Source organism: Cervus elaphus, chromosome 22 (assembly GCF_910594005.1).
Source record: "Cervus elaphus chromosome 22, mCerEla1.1, whole genome shotgun sequence".
NCBI lineage: Eukaryota > Metazoa > Chordata > Mammalia > Artiodactyla > Cervidae > Cervus > Cervus elaphus.
This window is the reverse complement of record NC_057836.1, coordinates 57,147,323-57,167,775: the sequence shown is the minus strand read 5'-3', so window position 1 is coordinate 57,167,775 and position 20,453 is coordinate 57,147,323. Positions and strand designations below refer to the sequence as shown.

The window sequence follows — 20,453 nt, the reverse complement described above, 5'->3', positions numbered from 1 at the left end:
AACTAATAAAAATAAATGGAAAAAAAATAATTTAAAAAATTTATTATTGTTCAGCCACTAAGTCCTGTCCTATTCTTTGTGACCCTGTGGACTGCAGCACTCCAGGATTCCCTGTCCTTCACTGTCTCCCGGAGTTTGCTCAAACTCACCATGTCCATTGAGTCAATGATACCATCCAAACATCTCATCCTCTGCTGCCCTCTTCTCTTCCTGCTCTCAGTCTTTCCCAGCATCAGGATCTTTTCCAATGAGTTGGCGCGTCATATCAGGTGGCCAAAGTATTGAAACTTCAGCTTCAGCATCAGTTCTTCCAATGAATATTCAGGGTTGATTTCCTTTAGGATTGACTGATTTGATCTCTTTGCTGTCCAAGAGACTCTAGCAAAAAAAATTTTTTTTCTTTTCCTTTGTATCTGTATGAGATGATGGATGTCACTAAACTTATTGTGGCAATCATTTCATGATATATGTAAGCCAGACCATTTGTGCTATATAAATCATTATATTAGTTTTTATAGTGCTACATGCAATTATTAATAAAACTGGAAGAAAAAATGAATTATTTAGAACTGGAAAAAATAGCATTGAAATGAGAGCTGGAAGCAAAAGTTGCCAAGGTCATGTTATGGCACAGAAAAACAGTGCTGTGTCCTTCAGATCAACTGGGCAAACATAAGCAGGTGAACCATGTCTAGTAACATGGGGAAATGGAGGGTGTCTGGATTTTTTTGTAAAGAAATAAAAATATACTGACTGCACATTCAAGTAGGGATGATGAAAAATATTTTAAGTGTTAATTTGTTAGTTTTAAATAAATAAATAACACATAAATTTATACAATAGCAAGGAATATACTGTGAAGAGTAGTTCTCCCTCACTTCTGCTCCTCAAGCACCAATTTCCATACTAAAGCAACCATTGTTGGCAGTTTCTTGCATATTTTTCAGAAATATTCTCTTTATATACAGGCATTATGTACAAAATCCTTATTAGATTGGTAATGTACAATAACATGGTTCTGTACCATTCTTCTTTTGCTTAAAACAATCCCAGAAGTAATTTCATATCAGTATTTTGTTGATTTTTATGCCATACAGCATTCTAAAGTATGGATATAATAGAACTTATTTAACCAGTTATCTTTGATGATATTTTTTAGATCATTCTCAGTTTTTGCTCTTACAAATAGTACTACAACTAGAATTATTGGCCATATAATGTCAAGCATATGGAATATATGTATTCTTAGGTTTTCATGTAAGTAATCAATGTACGTACAATTGTTTATTCTGCTTTTTTCAGTCAGCATAGTCAGAAGAATTTGGTTTTCTCAGTCATCCTCATTATCACTTCATGAGTGCATACAAGTAATTGCCATAAATAATTTAATAATATCTGCATTGGGGTACATTAGTTTGTTCCTATTTTTCCATATTTACTACTGCAGGGAAAAACTTTGTGCACATTTTAATCTCTTGGAATTTCATGGGGAAAAGTTTCTTTTTTCTTTCAAACAGTAAAGAGCTTTTTGACTCATTTTGACCTTCTGATTCAAAATTTTGTTCAGGGGAACTAATAGCATTATGGAAACACTTATTTAGGAATCTTATGAGAAATGTCTATTTTGAACTCTTTTAAAATATGAACTCTTTTTCAGTATTTTAAAGATATAATTTTGAATGAATATATACCCCAGCTAATAGATAGCCATCAGCATAGCCATCAGCATAGGGAGGCTGGCTGGTTGGCCTACAGGGTACAGTTCTTGCCTAGGTGTAAGAGGTACCAGGCTCAGGACCCGGATGAGCCCTTTTTTTGGAATTCCCAGGTGGCACTAGTGGTAAAGAACCCACCTGCTAATGCAGGAGACTAATAGACAAGGGTTTGATCCCTGGGTTGGAGAGATCCCCTGGAGAAGGGCACAGCAACCCGCTTCAGTATTCTTGCCTGGAGAATCCCAAGGACAGAGGAGTCTGGAAGGTTACAGTCCACAGGGTCACAAAGAATTGGACATGACTGAAGTGACTTAGCACATATCAACATAAGTCCAAGGGAATAATTTCTTTTGCATTATTAATTTTCAAAACACGTAAATTAGGCCTTGAGGAGGATATGTGCAACAGTGTTCATTCTTCATAGCCATGTATTTCTCAAGAAACTACTATGTGCCAGACCCCGTGATGGTTACCAAGGCTATGACAATGAATGTGATCGGCACGGCTTACTTTCTAACAGCATCTCTAAAAGCCGAATCTAAGATGCTTTGACCTTGACATTGTGTTACAACACATTCTTGTCCTCCAACATTTCCAATTTCTTTGTTCTTTTTCTTTTAGGGCATTTAACTCATTCCTTAATATCAGCCCAACATGTGAAGAGTAAACAATATCTTATGCTCAAAAAGATACATATATATCTTAGAATACACATATATGCATACATATGTATTATATATAGTTTAAGAATCTCTGAAATCATATTTCTCCCTCCCTTTCTGAGATTTAAGGATCACTTTAGGATGAAAATATCTTTCTCTGTAGTTTGAGGGCTCTCTAAATAATCTTATCCTCATTGTCTATATTTCAGATTGCCTCTAAATACATTTATCTTTTAAGCAATTTAGCCTAAATAAACCAAGTGCAGGGACTTTGGTCCCTCTGTTACAGGAACATCTTAATGTGAAAATAAAATGTATGTTTAGGCTGCACACCACGATTGATTAACACAGTGCCTGATAACCGCAATTTTCATGGGTAGAGATAACCATTTTGGTCCCTTTTAGGGAGTCAGATACAAAGAATCCTTATGTAAAATTGCACCTCAAAATTGCATTTTAACTTTTCACGAAATTCTTCCATCCCAGACCTACTAATTTCTTGATAAATATAACTTTTATTATCATAGTGTATTTTATTCGGACGTGGGGTATCTCTTCAGGGCTGCTCCAGCAAAGCGCAGCTGCTGCTCCTTGTTTCAAAAGCTTTGTAGTGCAGACTTTTTACTTCACTGATGCTTAAATATTTCAATGGAGAAAATAATTAATTAGTAAATATTACATCAGTTTAATGGCTTAACAAGCAGATCAAACTCTTCATTGACCAAGTGAATATTTCACTTTCAAAGATACTGTCATATCATTTTAAGGAATTTTATGTTAGTTAATATGCATCTAAATTTTACTAAATTCTCTATATGTACTTTTGTGTATATCTACACATTTCTATGGGCTTCCTTGGTTGCTCAGAGGGTAAAGAATTTGCCTGCTATGCAGGTAACCCAGGTTCGATCCCTGGGTCAGGAAGATACCTTGGAGAAGGGAATGGCTACCCACTCCAAGTGTTCTTGCCTGGAGAACTGCATAGACAGAGGAGTCTGGTGGACTACAATCCATGGGGTCTCAAAGAGTCAGACATGACTTAGCAACCATCACACACACACACACACTTCTATATAATTCCATAGGCTGACTTTTAGAAGGGAAAGTGTGTATTAGGATGTAATGATAACTGTCTCTGAATCTAAAGTTGTATAAGTTATTCTTAGCAGAGATACCCAAATTAGTTTCTCATTATTTTGCCTAAATAGAATTTGCACTTTAATGTGAGGATATGTTCCAGTAATAGAAATTTATAGACTACTCTTCTTGATGAAAAACAGAAGAGGGGAGACTTCTTAAATTCAGCATACCGCTTCCATGAGTTTACTTAAAGCTATTTAGCCATTAAACTGGCTCCTCCTGCTAACAAGCTGATCATAAGACATTACCAAGGTAGCCCAAAGGTGGAAAAGTAAAGACAAAGGCATCTGAAAATGGAACTCTGGTAGATTTAAAAAAATTTTCTCCTTATTCTAATATTCCGTATCCTTAATATTGAGGTTGGAGTCCTTATTGCAACTTTGCACATACCCTACTGTTTGAACTAAAAACCCCAGGAACTACCTGTCTGAGATCTGAATGTATTCTTGGTCCCAAATCAATCTTGTCACTTCTCAGGAAAGCAACAGAAGATAATAAGTAGTATTCACCTGATTGCTTTCCTGCTCCGAGACAGCTGGTGACGCGTGTCTTCCTGATAACCAGGAGTTTCAGATCTGAGGCAGGGATAAAGAGAAGCTCGGAGCTGGCAGAATCTAAATTTGACAGTCGATGGCTGAGGAGAGGGTCAGAAGGGATGGAATCTGTGACACGTATGAGAAAGGAACAAAATTTATCTGCTCTGGTTGCAATGATTAGATGTCTCTTTGTCTGGCTCTCCTACAGCGGTTGACTGATTGTACCTGCCAGCTGGCTAATATCATAATTAACAAAGTTGCTACTACGTCTGCAAAGTTTAATCGAAAAATTTGCCAGTGATATGATGGCATTGTCACAAAGATCACAAGGGACTCGGAGTCGACTTTCGCTCAAGGTGGAACGGCAGAGCTGTGGAGGCAAAATGAGAAATCTTGAACTTGTTCAGCCAAAGGTAGGTTTCTTTCATAATCCAACATCCTAGGCTCTCTTATTAAGATTTTTATTTGATGGTTAGTGGGCTTTTTTTGGTTGTGAGACTAGGACGATTCAGAGAAAGATCCATATGCTTCTTGAGCACTTACAGCACATTCTCAGAAAGCTTTGAGTTTTTTCCAAATATAGAAATTCAGAAATATAATGAAATAGCTTTTGATGCTGAGAATGGAATATAAAGCAATATATTTGCCTTTTATTTTATCTAGCCAATCTTTATCAGTTTACAGAATTACTGTTTGGTAACCAATATCAATTGAACAATTATATTGTATAGCACTTGGATTTATTTTTGTTCAGCAACGTAAAAGCTATTACTCCTCTTTATTCTACTGTGTCAACCTAGTTATAAGAGTGAATAAAAGCAATCGTAGTTATAGAATGTGTAAAGTTCTATTTCAGTTTCCAGAAATGCTCAAAGTGGAGGGGGAGGATTTCTAAGGTCTTAAGTCAAGCAAGAGATTGGGGCTTTTTCTTTGTAACACTCAGAAAAACCACTGCTTTTTGAGATCATGTGCTATTCCTCAATGCCAGTCTGGCCATTGACTATTGTACCTGTATTTTCTTTTTACCATGATTTGCTTTGCTTTATTGAATATTCATGCTCTGGGGAGTTTCCCAAATGATAGCCTTCACATATTGCTAATTAATGGAAGTGAATATTGATGAGAAGGGGCGTGCGCCTCTGTGTCTATGCTTGTGTGCTCCCTCTGAGTACAAAGAGAGAGGAAAGTATCTCAAAAAATCATGCGGGAGGCAAAGTTTGGGTTATTTATGCTGTGTCACAGCCCCGCTGTAATTCCAAGGCAGTCAGTTTGCAGTGTAATTGGGAGCAAATGTTAAGGGTCTTTTACTTTCCCTCCATGGTCATCTAGGCACTATGTCATGGCAGAAAAAAGTGCAATAATTTTTTTTTTATGTCCATTGCTATTTATCTTTGGTGTTAATAGCAATTTTAAAACATCATGAAATAACATTTCAGAAACAAATGAATGCACAGCACGTATATTTTTTAATAAGTCCATAAACTTTCTTGTGGTTTTATTCCTAGCCCTAAGGAGACTAGACATTCTGAATATGCTCATTTTTAAAACTTGACAAATTTCATATTCTCAAATATAAAAAATGAATCTTTTTTATGGGATTATAAATTGTAAAGTCTTTAGGAGTTGGATAGTTTACAAAACTGTTTATTGAAATTTTGGTTAAATTTTTACTTAATGCATTTCCAGTCTTCACTAAAATTTAATGACGTTGATAAGAAAAGCTAGAAGTGGTATTTTAAATCATGATTTTATTATATTCTGGACATTGCTTTTGGACGAGAATGTTATTCTCCTGACAGTCTCTCTTTTTTTTTCTTTGACTTTACTCTCTCCCTTGGTAGTATGTGGCACGTAATAGGCACTCGATGCATTTTTATCGAGTGAATGAATTAATGAATTTGAGTCTTTCTATTGCTATTCAAATATTGTTAGCATCTGCTGCCTCTAAATCGATAACTTTTGAATGTGGTAAACATTATGGACAGAAACAAGTAGATGAATGACACAGTCACAGACAAGAGGGAGGATTAAGTTCCTAAAATAATATAATGTTGTTTTAACTTAAACCTCCATAATATTTTGTGTAATTGAGATTTGCTATTGTAGAAGCTCAGTTGGAGGAGCAAAGGTCTATGAGGATTAGAAAGGGCCAGGAAAGCAGTTCACAGCTGATGCACACGTTCTTTTAAACAGGATTATCTCCTGAGATGTGTAGAAATGAACTCTTGTCAGAGTTTCAAAGGAATTAATATTTTTGGTAAAATGTGCTAATGTAAAGAGTTAGAAGATTAGTGATGCATAATGAAAGCAATGCATTCTTTCACATGGAAATAGGAATATAATAGATGTCCTGCAGGTGATTGGGGCTGTAGCAATTTTATTCAAGATTAAAGTTTGATTGACCTTTGTTAGGGTGATTAACCCTTCTGAAATTAAAAGCCAGAGCGGAATTATGCCTGCCCATTTAAATGCAAACATTGAGCAGGTCGTATGTCATTCAAATAATAATAATAAAAAACCCTCCTATTTTAATTTTCATTTTTGCACATCTGAATGAGATGCTGCTTTGGAAGGATTATAGTTCAGGCAAAAGCAGGCTGGTAGCAGAGCATACAGAATAACATATAGATAATTGAGGGCACGTGGGAAGAGTCCTAGGTTTTACCCCCTCCCCATTCAAAGCATCAAAACCACCACCCCAACAAAAGCAGGGAGCCTGAAGACAGTCTTCACACATTTAGAATGTGTGTTCTCAATAGAAAAAGAATATAGAAATAGCTGGAAAAGGGTTGGAATAAGTAACAGTGACATCTCTATTCTTACCCAGTGCTAACCACTAAACTGCGTATTAGATCCTTATTAAATTCATATGATGCCTCCTGAAAAATGGGGGCTTTGGGGTATGGTTGCTTATGAAGCTGTTCACAAAAGTTGATTGTTTCCGATAACTGGAATTTTATTCCCCGTGGTCTCTTATAGTCTATAGATAGCACAGGTCTTTTCAAAAATGTTGTATGAGAAGCAAACTAGTTCTTTACAAAGCTTTTCAATGGCTTGGTTTTATTTCTCTTTGTTAAATTTTCTTGAAGCCTTGTGAAAAGTTGCGTATTCACGTTGCTTCAAAAAACTGATTCCATTTTTCATACTATATTAAATATTTTTATCCCTAAGTCAGTGAATATTTTTAGTTTTAGTTTCCACCACATGATGAACGCATCTTCCTTTTATGTATCTGTGGACTATTAAAATGATAATAAATGTTCTCTTCCTTCCATATGTAATTTATTTCTCTCTAGTCATCAAAGAAGTTAGTCTGAATGTTTCAAGGTAGAAAAGTCTAAGGTATTATAGTGTAAAAATTAGGAAGCCCGAGGTACTATAGTTTATTTTATATAAGCTTTTCATGTGCTCTTTTAACATCCTTAATAATGATAGGCTTCTACTCCAGGCCTATGAAGAAAGTCAAAGATGAAAAACTTGTGATAGACTGACTGAGATTATTCAGCTAACAAAGTGACTCTCACATCCTCCAGAGAATGGGATAATACCACGCAGCACAGACTAATAACATGCTTAACTAAGATCTGTTTGCTATAAGGATAATTTCCTAATTCTTAATCATGGGGTTAGTATTCAACTATAAATGGTAAACAAATACTTTCTGTACCTTGCCTGATAAAGTGTAGATTATCAGCTTTAGTTTTGGTACATTGAATTGTCAAACTTAAAAAAATATCCAGCTGTTCCCTGATAATATTTTCACTAAAAAAAAATAAACCCCACCGCTAAATCAAATCCCTAAAATAAACACCATTAATTCTTCAGACATATCAACAGTCTTCTCTAATTTGATTATTCTTGTTTCACCTCTTACCAGAACTGAATGAAGATAATTTGGGGCATTCTGATTTATTGTAAACACACCATTTTCTAAACATAAAGAGCTAATGTGCCAGGCTACTGATAACATCTTCTCTGTGTTGCCGTTAATTGTCAGCAGTCTTCCATAACACAAAATCATAGATCAGAGAAGAGAAATTCATATCATCTTAGGGTAGAAAAAAGAATTGGTGAAAGAGCAAAGACAAATAAGATTATATTTTGTTAAATCCCAAATCCAATCATTTGTGTTGCTTCAGTGTGTTTAGAAGATGTTTTTATTTCTTTGTTGCCTTTGTTTGTGACAATCCGTTCCCTTCTAATCCGTCCAGTCCCAGACCTGACATTTTCACTTTTAGTTGTGAAATAATATTCTTTGCCATTAACAGGCTGAAATTAATCTGTTTGACATTTTCATGGGACACATATTCTAGTTGGAGTCCTGTTCAATAAAACATGCAGTTTAAAAAGTGACCAATGGTATTATTTTATATATCCTGTATTATTTGTCAGTCAGCAATTTAATTTCACAAAAATTTAGAGTAGGGTCACCATAAGCAATTTTATTGTTCTGGGCTGGAGAGGGAGAACAGGTGGCAAACTTGAGGATTTTCAGGGTTTTAAAAGTCAGTAATAGTGAAAAAAAAAGTCACACGAATTTTTCAAGATGTTATTCTCTTTAACAGACACTCAGTCTGGAAAAAAAATTAGTGGGTTATGTCAGTCCAGTGAATTATTTTTTGTAATTTGTTTGACAAAATAATATGCTCTCAGACAATAAATGCTCTGATGTTGACTTTACAGCTAATTGGGAAGGTTAATTCCCTAGCTTTAGTTTTAAAGCAAATTGGAAGGTGCCCTAATACAGTGCAATGGCCTGCGGCCTATTGATGCATTACCTGCTATTTGTATTAAAATGATCACACCATAATCCCTTGAAAGCTGGAGAACTGCTTAATATAATAACTTTGACTAAAATGCCTTTAGCGTTTCTGGAGCCATCACTGTCTGACCTTTATTCCATTTCAACATTTACTGAGCACCTCCTATGTTCCAGGTACCCCCTTCAACCAAGGGAGGTGGATCTGTGAACCACATTTTATGAACCAGAAACCGAGACTCAAGGGTGGAGAATGATTTGCCTAACGTCACACAGCAAGTCAATGGTACAGCCTGGGTTGGAAGCCAGTGCCATATTTCAAGGTCTTTGAGACCGGAGCTGCCCTTGCATAGTAGTCTTCCACTTTGCCAAAACTTGCTTATTGTGAGCACAGGGATGTTTAGCACTTTCCCCAGATGAAGGAATTTCCTAAATCACAGGATCTTCAATGAAATGATGAATTCTCTCCTGATTCACTCCCAAGGAAGGAAGAGAAGAGGTGCTTTAGAACAGTTCAGATTATTCCAGGTGATGAATGTCACTTATTGGTTCATTTCATGGAGACCAGAAATTGTCCTCTGCAAATATTGGCCATTTAGTTCAGAAAAATAAAAACACAACTTTTAGGCTCTTTTAAAAAATACGTTTACAATGTGTTTGCTTACCTATCTTTCATTTAAAATTCATAAATAATTGGGTCTAATAGAGTCCAAGTAAGAGGTACTTCATCCCCCCTCATCCACTTTGGCTGGTTGAATAGTTGGACAATCACTGATAAATATGCCCCCAAGTTTTATAATTCCTGCCTTTGAAACTGGATTTGAGCACAGAGTCTGTTAGATTTCTGTTCCATAGGGAATTGTCCAGTTGTTTATGCCAATTGAGTTTAAAGGAATATATGGGGAAATTTTTTTTGGTAAGTATTTTAAAGATACGAGTTCTATGGGGTGACTGCAATATGAGAAAAATACACCATGCTATTTAATGAAACAGTTTTGACTTTCATTTCCTCATTTATTATGAGAATAAAGGAATTAGCATGGATGAGTTAGAAAAAAAGTAAACCTCTAAAAAATTAGCCTCAGAGGTCCCAAAATTTGGGACTGACAGATACATTTTCCTTTGGAAATTTCTTCCACGTTTTGAAAGCTGGCTCTTTTGGTCTATAAATTCTCAGAGTGTGGCTCACAGAATTCCAAAGGTCCAAATATATCCCTGTATCTATCCACAGGGCCTAGAAAAGTGCCTGATACAGGTAGGTACTGAGGAAATGTTTGTTAAATTGGATTGAAAGTGACTATTACCATTAAATAAAGTTTGGGATGCTAACTAAACCCAGTGCTTCATTTAAAGGCCTGGTGTCTGCACTAAGAAATAATGTTTTAGACTTTCTAACTTCAGAGTTCGAAAAGAGAAAGGAGAAGTTGAGAGAGAGGAATACAGGTGTAGAGATAGTTATATTTTCCCATATGCATGTTAGGATTTTTGTTAAACGGTCCACTTTTTTCCTTTTCATAGCTTTACCTCTAAGCCTATCAACCTCGCCCAATCCTGACTTGTTAGTCACTAGTCACTTATAACCTACCAACAGGGAACTTAGCTTTTCTGAACTGATTAGAATATTTAATCAAAATGATACAATTGGATTATGTCTATAGGAATACAGGGAAAATAATTCACAATATTCATTTTGAAAATGAATGGAAAAGCAACTTAAGGGCACTACATAGAACCAGGAAAGTTTAAAAGTGTTTGCAGGAAAATAAGAAATTCTACTGTGATTCTAACTACAAATGAAATTACTTGGCAGCAGAGAAAATTAGTGTGTGATAAGATGAGATATACTGAGAGCATCTCTCCTAAGAGATGCTACACAAGAAGGGAGAGCAAGTTTGACCAACACCTCCACAAATGAGATAAGTACTTGAGCATTCATTAACCATTTGAGTCCTGTTTGATGATGATTAAACCCTTAGGTGGATGTGAATCAACTTTACTATGTGGAAACATTGAGGAAAACATTTATGAAAAATATGATCCAATTTCTGAAAATACAGGCCAATTAAAGTTTGAGTTTTTTTTTAATGCTGTCTGCATGATGTATATATTAATAAGTATGTCTATCCTCTCATTCTTCATCTTCTTAAGCAAAAGCAGATTTTTACTTATTGACATAATACTGAAGAATCTAGTTTTTCTCCAAAATTATACATTTTTTTGCATAAATGTGCCTAATTACCTGAATTCAGTTTTGATTAGCAGTGTTAATTGATGCAGCTGTGGATGGTATCTGTTTACCTAAATTACCATGTGCAAACAGCAATATGTCTGGAAGTGAATATGCTAAACTGAAAATACTAATTAGCTAAGACAGATTGTTATTCAAGTCACATCGTAGGGCTTTCTAATGAAAGCCTGGATGTGTCAGGGCTTTATGATATTCAGACAGAAATGTCTATATTACATATGATTTCTAAATTTAATTCATAAGAACAGATGGGATGTCAGCCAGGGTTCTTCTGCCTTATTCCAGTATTAATGTGAATATTTTACTCAACTAGAGATATATTCATATGTTTTTTGTAAGAAACTAGTTGTGTGCCTTTGTAAGAAACCGGTTGTGTGTTTTGACTATGTGCCAGCTTTGCACATTCAGAAACTTCTATTTCTTGACCAATATATTCCTAGATGGTATCCACCTATTGTCCCAAAGAGGAAGATAAATAAAACATCTTGCAAGTTTAATCACATCAATTGACTAATTTAATGAAATCAAGTAGCAGAAAGTTTAGTTAGAAAGACAGCTTACATTGAGTAATAATTTATGTGTGTTTTCTTGCATTCCAAATTAATAAATTAATAGTAATAATAATGAAAAAAGTTTGCTCATAGGAATCTTAAGAATCAGCAAGCAGTTTGCAGGGCTGAAAGGTGATTTCTCATTATCTTCAGATTTTCTTGCATCTTTAATCATTTAAAAATGAATAGAAAAGCAGTGCTTATTTTCAGCTACCCAGTTTTGAAGTATTAGAGTTTTTTCTGTGTCTGTGGTTCCCATTCCCTTTGTCCTAAAGCATGATCTGCTTTGCGTAAGGATTCTCTCCAAAGAAAGCATTAATCTTTTACTGTCTGCTGAGGTACTCAGCACTCATTAATTGCAGTGTAACTTAGATGTACCCAAAGATTATAGTACAAATCCTGGACATCATGTATTGAGGAAATAATGGACCCGTATTCCTTTTCCCAAGAGGCAAAATAACTATGCTTAATGCATAATAAGTCTCTTCTTCCCAAAGGCTGTGAAAATAAGGCCTTTTGACTCAAACTTAAGAGTTTAAGATCCCTTATTAGATGTTTTAAGATGGCATGAGCAAAATGGGGATAATTTTCATGATACAAATTTGAACATAATTATAGTTTGGCATATTTAATTTAGGTTTAAGTGAGAATTATAATTACCAAAAATTGAATTATTTCAATTATGCTAATTTCTATCCCCAAAGTTTTGTGTAATGTGGGTTCTCTAGGATAGGTTTAGATCCAGCAAAATTACAATAGAATCTACTACTAAAAATAAGGAATTTGTGAAAATGACTCTGCTGTAGTTACATTTTAGCTGCAAAATGTTAACACACTGTTAACTGGCCCAGGAGAACATGAAGTGCTTGAAATATCTTAAATCAAAGTAGAGAAAAGGAACATAATGCACTGCGTGGACCCTTTGCTTTCCATTTTCTGTATCACTACCAACTGTAGCATAATATTGCTATTTGTTGTCTAATCAATAAAGCTAATCCCAGTATTTTTAAAATAAAATTCATGGATGTGACAGTTATGATTATTTAATAGTACGCTTTGAAAAGTCACCTTCAGAATTGTCTTGCCTTTGATAACCATTTGACATTAGTCTTTTCAAAGAGACTTAAGGTAAGATCCCTCTATTCTCCTAATTTCCTTATTCTTAAAAGCTTGAGGAGGAAGGTTTTCTTTCCCAGTGGCTAATTGTAGTTTGCTTATTGTTCTGTGGACAGTCCAAGAAAGTTCGTTGTTATAAAACCAAAGTGTGTTTGTGTATGTGTGTGTGTCCACATATTCATCAAATCACCTAAGTGAAGAGTTGAATTCAATCACTAGAGCCAGTCAACCAGTTTGATTGTCAGGTGTGTTTACTTTCTGTGCTGCTGGATTCACCAAAGCAACTGCTGAATTAATTTAAGTCTGCTTTTCAAGCATAGATAAAAGAAGAAATATCCTCTCTAGAAAGTTCAGCCATCTATTTTATTCGAAGCAATGTTTAGGGAACTCTTTGCTCACCATGATATTCTGTAAATACTATAGTAAATGAGTTTTTGTTAGTTTGTTGCCATGTATAGACATGAACTTGTTCTGTGTCATCATCTTTTCTAGAATCTTTGTTGACCTATGTGAGCATTTGTATGCGAGAACCTTAAAATGGGGAAACAGGTCAGTGATGTGAAATGTAGAATGGAGTTAAGGCATCTTATCAGACATTTCAATGAATTGTCTTTAGGCCAATCACTTAACTTCAGGGTGCAAATTAGTTAATTTTAAGAATAAATATAGCTCTCTTTCTAACTTATTAAGGATTTATCACTGGTGCCCAAGATTCAGTGGATCTGTAAATGAAATGTATGAATCTTTTCTTTGAACTTTAATTGGCATGTGGGGGAAGCAGGTCAGACTGAGTTAAAGGCTGAGGGACTTAATCCTTTGAAGAAATTTTTATTTAGTTTTATTGCTTCTAAGTATTGCTAATATATTCTAAGATGAATTTGACACTTTGCTTCATATATGCTGGTTTATTTTCAAAAAGGTAGACTGTAGGCTCCCTGAGGGATATATTTTACTTCTTTGTTAAATCTTCCCTTTGTCTTCATGCAGCTTTATCACAGGAGAAGTATTACATACAAGGGTTCTCCCTGAGCAAACTGTGGCCACCATTGAGTAAAAATCATGGCCATTAACCCCATTTATAAATCTTAGTAACTTATGTTACAGGAAACCATGTTTTATCTAACCTGGGGACTAGAAACCCTCTGAAGATATTTAAAATTTTTTAAGTTCCTGTTTATTTTGAAAAAAGTGAATATTTTTGATCAGTTTATGTTCTGGTCAAAGGAACCCTAACAATTCACAAAGGACAGAATTCATCTGAACTTACTCCCTGAAATGTATAACATAGGCTACATTTGAATTAATGCAAATTTCAGATGAATGGAATTTAAATTGGTAAACAAAACTTGATAGACAGACAGACCTAAATGCAGATTTTGCCTGTCACATTTCAGCAGTGTGATCTCGGGGCATTTTTCTCAGTTCTTCTGGGCCTTAGTTTACCGTGTCATGGAGAATCATACACACTTATAGGAGTGTTATGATGAGCAGATTGTATAGTGTATGCAAGCACCTTAACCTGATACCTGTCATCAAGCTGACATAAATAATAGACATAATTACTGTATACAATGCAGTAGTTCTGTATTAAAAACCAACAGAGGCAATTAGATGCTTTTAATGTGGCATTCATTAACTCTTAAAAAGTTTATCCATTAAACTGATTAAAATTCCCCACCAATATATACATACAAGCCCATTTTATCACAGGCATATATTTGTACATAAACGTATGTGTATACACATACACGTATAATTTGTATAAGAATGAAATTAAACACCTGGCTTCCCAAGGTATATGGTACATGAGTTTTCTTTTCCAATAGTTTCTTACAGCTACCTAACGCTTCATAGCTCAAAAATTATTCTGTACACCTTATCATATGTAATCTTCACAGTAACAAGATAAAGCAAATGGCATTTCATTCTTCTTTATAAATAATTTATGCAAAGATGCTAAGTGACTTAACCAATGCCTCTTACTATATTGAGGGGCGGGGCGGATAGGGGAGGGGCAAGGAAAATGCACTCAGAGTCGGTATCTGAACTGTTCGGAAAAAGGAAACTAACGATGCTGTTTCTCCATGCAACATTGGTAGAGGAGTGTCCTAAGAGATTGTTACTACGTATACATGCAGGAACCACAGATGAGTATATTATGAAATCCAGGACATTATCCAGATTTTGATAGGTGGAGTGGAATTTGTTTCTCCTCAACAAACTTGTATTAAGATATTCTGACTGGTTGCACTGTTCACACTAGTTAGACATTATCCTTTCCACAGTTATTACTAGGGCTTCTGTGGGTCTTATTTGCAAAAGCTAGGATCAGGAACTTAGGTCCCAGGCCTGGAAAAAGGCCCGGAGGTCCACACATGAGTGCACATCTAGGGATTTCTTAAGAGAGTAGCACCTGGAGCCAGATTTACAGAAAAATGTATTCTTCCTTCATGTAAGGAGCTAGCATAGGAGAGGGGAAAGACCCTCAAATGCCATCTCACCCATTTATAATTTGTTTAGCTAAGTTAGATTATTTCACTGATTCAACAAATATCTTACAAATACCTTGAATGTGTGAGATATTGCAGAAAGCACTGTAGGTATGTAAAACTGGAATTTAGAAAGATTCAATACCTTCAAGAATTTTAAATAACCATCCTGTCATTGTATACCTATTATTGCAACAGCGATGTACTTTGGGTGGTAAATTTTTCCTCCTTTAATTCCAAAGATATTAAATAATGCATTTGTCCATTCATGTATTCATTCGTTTAGCATGTACTCTTCCCTGCACTGAGTAGTGGAACATGAATGTGGTTTTTGAGCCTGGATGGCCTGGGTATACATGGATCACTGTGCTGTCTTAGTCACTCAGTCCTGTCTGACTCTTTGTGACCCCAGGGACTGTAGCCTGACAGGCTCCTCTGTCCATGGGGATTCCCCAGGCAAGAATTCTGGAGTGGGTTGCCATGCCCTTCTCCCGGGGATCTTCCCAACCCAGGGATCAAACCTAGGTGTCCCACATTGCAGGCGAATTTATTACTGTCTGAGGTACCAGGGAAGCCATTTAATTCTCCTCTAATTATAGATGGGGCAAATTATTTGAATCTTCAGCTTGCTTATCTATAAATTTGGATTGATCATAAAAAGATTGATTTGGGAATTTATAATATGTATAAAGCACTTCCCATGTTGCAGGGTACACCTGAGTGCTATGATTTCTTGAACGTGAATGCTCTTCCACTCGAGGGACGTTAAAGTAGTTGGAATGTATATACACATACCTAGAGCAACTAGAGAATTCTAACAGGTGACTAAGTATAATCTAACAGGGTCCAGCCCCCATAGGTGCTGACAGAATTTAGAAACAGGAAAGATTTTTTTATTAGGGAAGAGGAAACAGTAAAAATGCTTTCTGAATGGTGTGGCTCGAGATTCCAGCCATGCCTTTTTCAATATATGCATGCAGCCTGATGACCATCTCCCTGGAGACCACTGTTAATTTAGGAACCTACAACATCTGTGCAGTCTAAATAGGCCCAGAGCCCAAACCCCCAAAACACATAGAGCATGATTTCTTAGTCAGTGCAATTGAATAGGACCACATCCACACCCGGGCTTTGATTCATAAACTATATGGACCTAATTGACACCAAGTTGTTGCCTTCTCAGCTAGCACGCATGGCAGAGTTCTGGTGTATTTGGGCTTCTTCTAGGTCCGTATCCAGAAATTTCAAAGTAGATTTTCGTCATTAGCTTGTCAAGCTTGTCTTAAGCCCACTTAATGAGGTCTGCCAGTGGAATGCCTTTTATGTTCTGTGGCCTTTATGCTTAGCCTCAGCTACTCTCAACTGTGGCTGAGAAGCTAATGAAGTTACCATAGTGCTCGCTTGTCTGCTGCTTTTGAAAACACACCTCGTATGTGTTTGGGTATTTAAATTCTGTTTTCTAGCTTTTAGGGTTTATATTCTCGTAGTGCATTCAAGTGCTATGGAAATAAGACCAGATGGATGTGACAACCAGCCATTCGGGAAATTACATACACATTACATTTTTGAAAACCAGTATACATATGTCTTTCTGGATGCATTCATATGCTGGATTATTTTTGTTGCATCCAAATGGTTGGGATTTCAATGAACCAGTTACCTAGAATGTCAACTGGAGAATTCCTTTCAGAGGAAAAGCATGGCCTGCAGTGAGCCATTTTGTCAAACACAGCTGAATATGGAAACAGAATAAAGGTCACTCTGCATTTCTCTGTCTTCCTTTAGTTTTCTGCTTAGTAATCTTCACTGTAGACATTATACAATAAATTTGTTTGTCTATCATCCCCCTAGAATGTGAACTCTATAAGGACAGGAAATTTTAATACTGTATGTAGTGTTTAATACTATAGTGCTCAACATATCTTAAGCATCCGGTATGTGATAGTGAATAAGTTGGCTGTGACTGAGATAATGAAATGGTGTTTAATTCCCCCTTGTGCTAAAACCAGTATAACATGCGGGTTTTCTTTTGTCTCTTCAATGAGGACCATATGATTGTGAATAATGATGAATACCTAAATGCATAATGTTCACTATGTATCAGGCACTGTTCTAAGCACTCATAAGAACCTTTAGTGTCAGTTCAGTTCAGTCACTCAGTCATGTCTGACTCTTTGCATCCCCATGGACTACGGCACACCAGGCCTGCCTGTCCATCACCAACTCCCAGAGTGTACTCAAACTCATGTCCATTGAGTCAGTGATGCCATCCAACCATCTCATCCTCTGTCATCCCCTTCTCCTCTCGCCTTCAATCTTTCCCAGCATCAGGGTCTTTTCCAGTGAGTCAGTTCTTGGCATCAACTGGCCAAAGTATTGGCATTTCAACTTCAGCATCAGTCCTTCCAATGAATATTCAGGACTGATTTCCTTTAGGATGGACTGGTTGGATCTCCTTGCAGTCCAAGGAACCTTCAACAGTCTCCTCCAAGATCATAGTTCAAAAGCATCAATTCTTCAGTGCTTAGCTTTCTTTATAGTTCTTGCCTTGAGAACCCCATGAAATTTTTGAAGAAGGGAATAGCAAACCCCTTCAGTATTCTTGCCTTGAGAACCATTAGTGTGGGGCCTGTTATTCTCTCTATTTTATGGATTGGGGTATTTGAAGCACAAATACTATGATGTGACAGCCCAAATTCAAACTTATCAGCCTGTGCTTGTGTTTCATGTGCTATTAAAATGTGACTTCCAGGGTTTGAAAATAAGTCATCTCAGGAATTTATCCACCTTTTTCCATTAGCAAAATCATCACATAACCATGATTTATTAGTTCTGTGCTATTCTTAAATATGCTCTTCAGTTCAACCCGGTGGTGCAAGGAGAATTACTCATACTTTGCTCTAAGAAGTGGGAATCTGTAGAGGCAATCGCTTTTCTTATTTGCCTTACCCTCTTCATTGGTTTGCTTCCTTATGAGCTCCTACATGGAAAAGATACTAGATGATAAATGCCGTAAATAAATATTTCAAGTTTCTGTGCTCATTAAGATATTATGTTAATAAGCCCAATGCATATCGTCAAGCTAAATGGAACTGTTGGTATTGGGGATTCTATCTTGGCTCACTCATGGTTAGTCAAGTTTCATTCTTACTGACACAAGTAGTGATGGAATAACCAAATTTAGATTTGAGATAAAAACATAGAACTTTGATGAACAAATGTGTCTGCCCAATTGAGTTTATTTAGGTTGATGAAAGATAAGTGTCTATATCTCAGCACAGAACTCTCGTGGTGGTATAGGATTTGTCTCAGGTGAAAGCCAGAATGGAATTGTTAATTCCTTACTATTTGGCAAAAATCACCTCCAAACACACAGGTATTCAGGGTGTGGACAGTATATGGAACGAAATGGCTAACTGATCTTCAGAATAGCAGTTTTCAGAGAGATGCTTTTGTGTATTGAAAGCAGAGTGTTCCATGGCCCCAAGGACCGTATTTCCCCTAGAACTGGGGGTTGTGTTCAGGACCTGTGTGTTTCCCTGCAGCCTTCCTTACTGTCTGTCCACAGGGAAGGATTACTTTACCAGCTCATTTCCCTGACACCTTCTGATATTAGTCCAGGCGTTCAAGTCAAACTTCCTCCATTCCTTCTTTTCCTGAGTCTATAAATTCCATGAAATCCCATTCAAAAATGAAATACCTTTATTTGGGGTTTACATAGTCCATTTATTTCTTTTGTGTAATCTGCATTTATGTGGTAAGCAATTTTAGTATTACTTAATATGGTAGGTCATATGTGAATGGTCTAGTGGTTTTCCCTACTTTCTTCAATTTAAGTCTGAATTTGGCAATAAGGAGCTTATGATTTGAGCCACAGTGGGAATGAGAAATAGATTTAAGGGACTAGATATGATAGACAGAGTGCCTGATGAACTATGGATGGAGGTTCGTGACATTGTACAGGAGGCAGGGAGCAAGACCATCCCCAAGAAAAAGAAATGCAAAAAAGGAAAATAGCTGTCTGAAGAGGCCTTACAAATAGCTGTGAAAAGAAGAAAAGTGAAAAGCAAAGGAGAAAAGGAAATATATATCCATTTGAATGCAGAGTTCCAAAGAATAGCAAGGAGAGAAAAGAAAGCCTTCCTCAGTGGTCAATGCAAAGAAATAGAGGAAAATAATAGAATGGGAAAGACTAGAGATCTCTTCAAGAAAATTAGAGATACCAAGGGAACATTTCATGCAAAGATGGGTTCGATAAAGGACAGAAATGGTAGGGACCTAATGGAAGCAGAAGATATTAAGAAGTGGTGGCAAGAATACACAGAAAAACTGTATACACAGGAAAAAAAAAGATCTTCATGATGCAGATAATCATGATGGTGTGATCACTCACCTAGAGCCAGACATCCTGGAATGTGAAGTCAAGTGGGCCTTAGGAAGCATCACTACGAACAAAGCTAGTGGAGGTGATGGAATTCCAGTTGAGCTATTTCAAATCCTAAAAGATGATGCTGTGAAAGTGCTGCACTCAATATGCCAGCAAATTTGGAAAATTCAGCAGTGGCCATGGGACTGGAAAAGGTCAGTTTTCACTCCAATCCCAAAGAAAGGCAATGCCAAAGAATGCTCAAACTACTGCACAATTGCACTCATCTCACACACTAACAAAGTAATGCTCAAAATTCTCCAAGTCAGTATTCAGCAATACGTGAACCATGAACTTCCAGATGTTCAAGCTGGATTTAGAAAAGGCAGAGGAACCAGAGATTGAATTGCCAATATCCACTGGATCATTAAAAAAGCAAGAGAGTTCCAGAAAAACATCTATTTCTGCTTTATTGACTATGCCAAAGCCTTTGACTGTGTGAATCACAACAAACTGTGGAAAATCCTGAAAGAGACGGGAATACCAGACCACCTGACCTGCCTCTTGAGAAATCTGTATGCAGGTCAGGGACCAACAGGCAGAACTGGACATGGAACAACAGACTGGTTCCAAATAGGAAAAAGAGTACATCAAGGCTATATATTGTCACCCTGCCTATTTAACTTATATGCAGAGTATATCATGAGAAACGCTGGGCTGGATGAAGCACAAGCTGGAATCAAGATTGCTGGGAGAAATATCAATAACCTCAGATATGCAGAAGACACCACCCTTATGGCAGAAAGTGAAGAAAAACTCTTGATGAAAGTAAAAGAGGAGAGTGAAAAAGTTGGCTTAAAGCTCAACATTC

At 36.4% G+C, this 20,453-nt stretch overlaps 1 long non-coding RNA gene across 1 annotated transcript in view; it reads left to right on the top strand.

Annotated features, from left to right (window-relative positions):
- Positions 1-4,277: 4,277 nt before the first annotated feature.
- LOC122680323 overlaps positions 4,278-20,453 on the top strand; it is a 30,839-nt gene continuing 14,663 nt past the window's right edge. The window contains exon 1 of the long non-coding RNA XR_006336676.1: positions 4,278-4,466. This is a non-coding gene — a long non-coding RNA (uncharacterized LOC122680323). The remainder of the gene's footprint in view (positions 4,467-20,453) is intronic.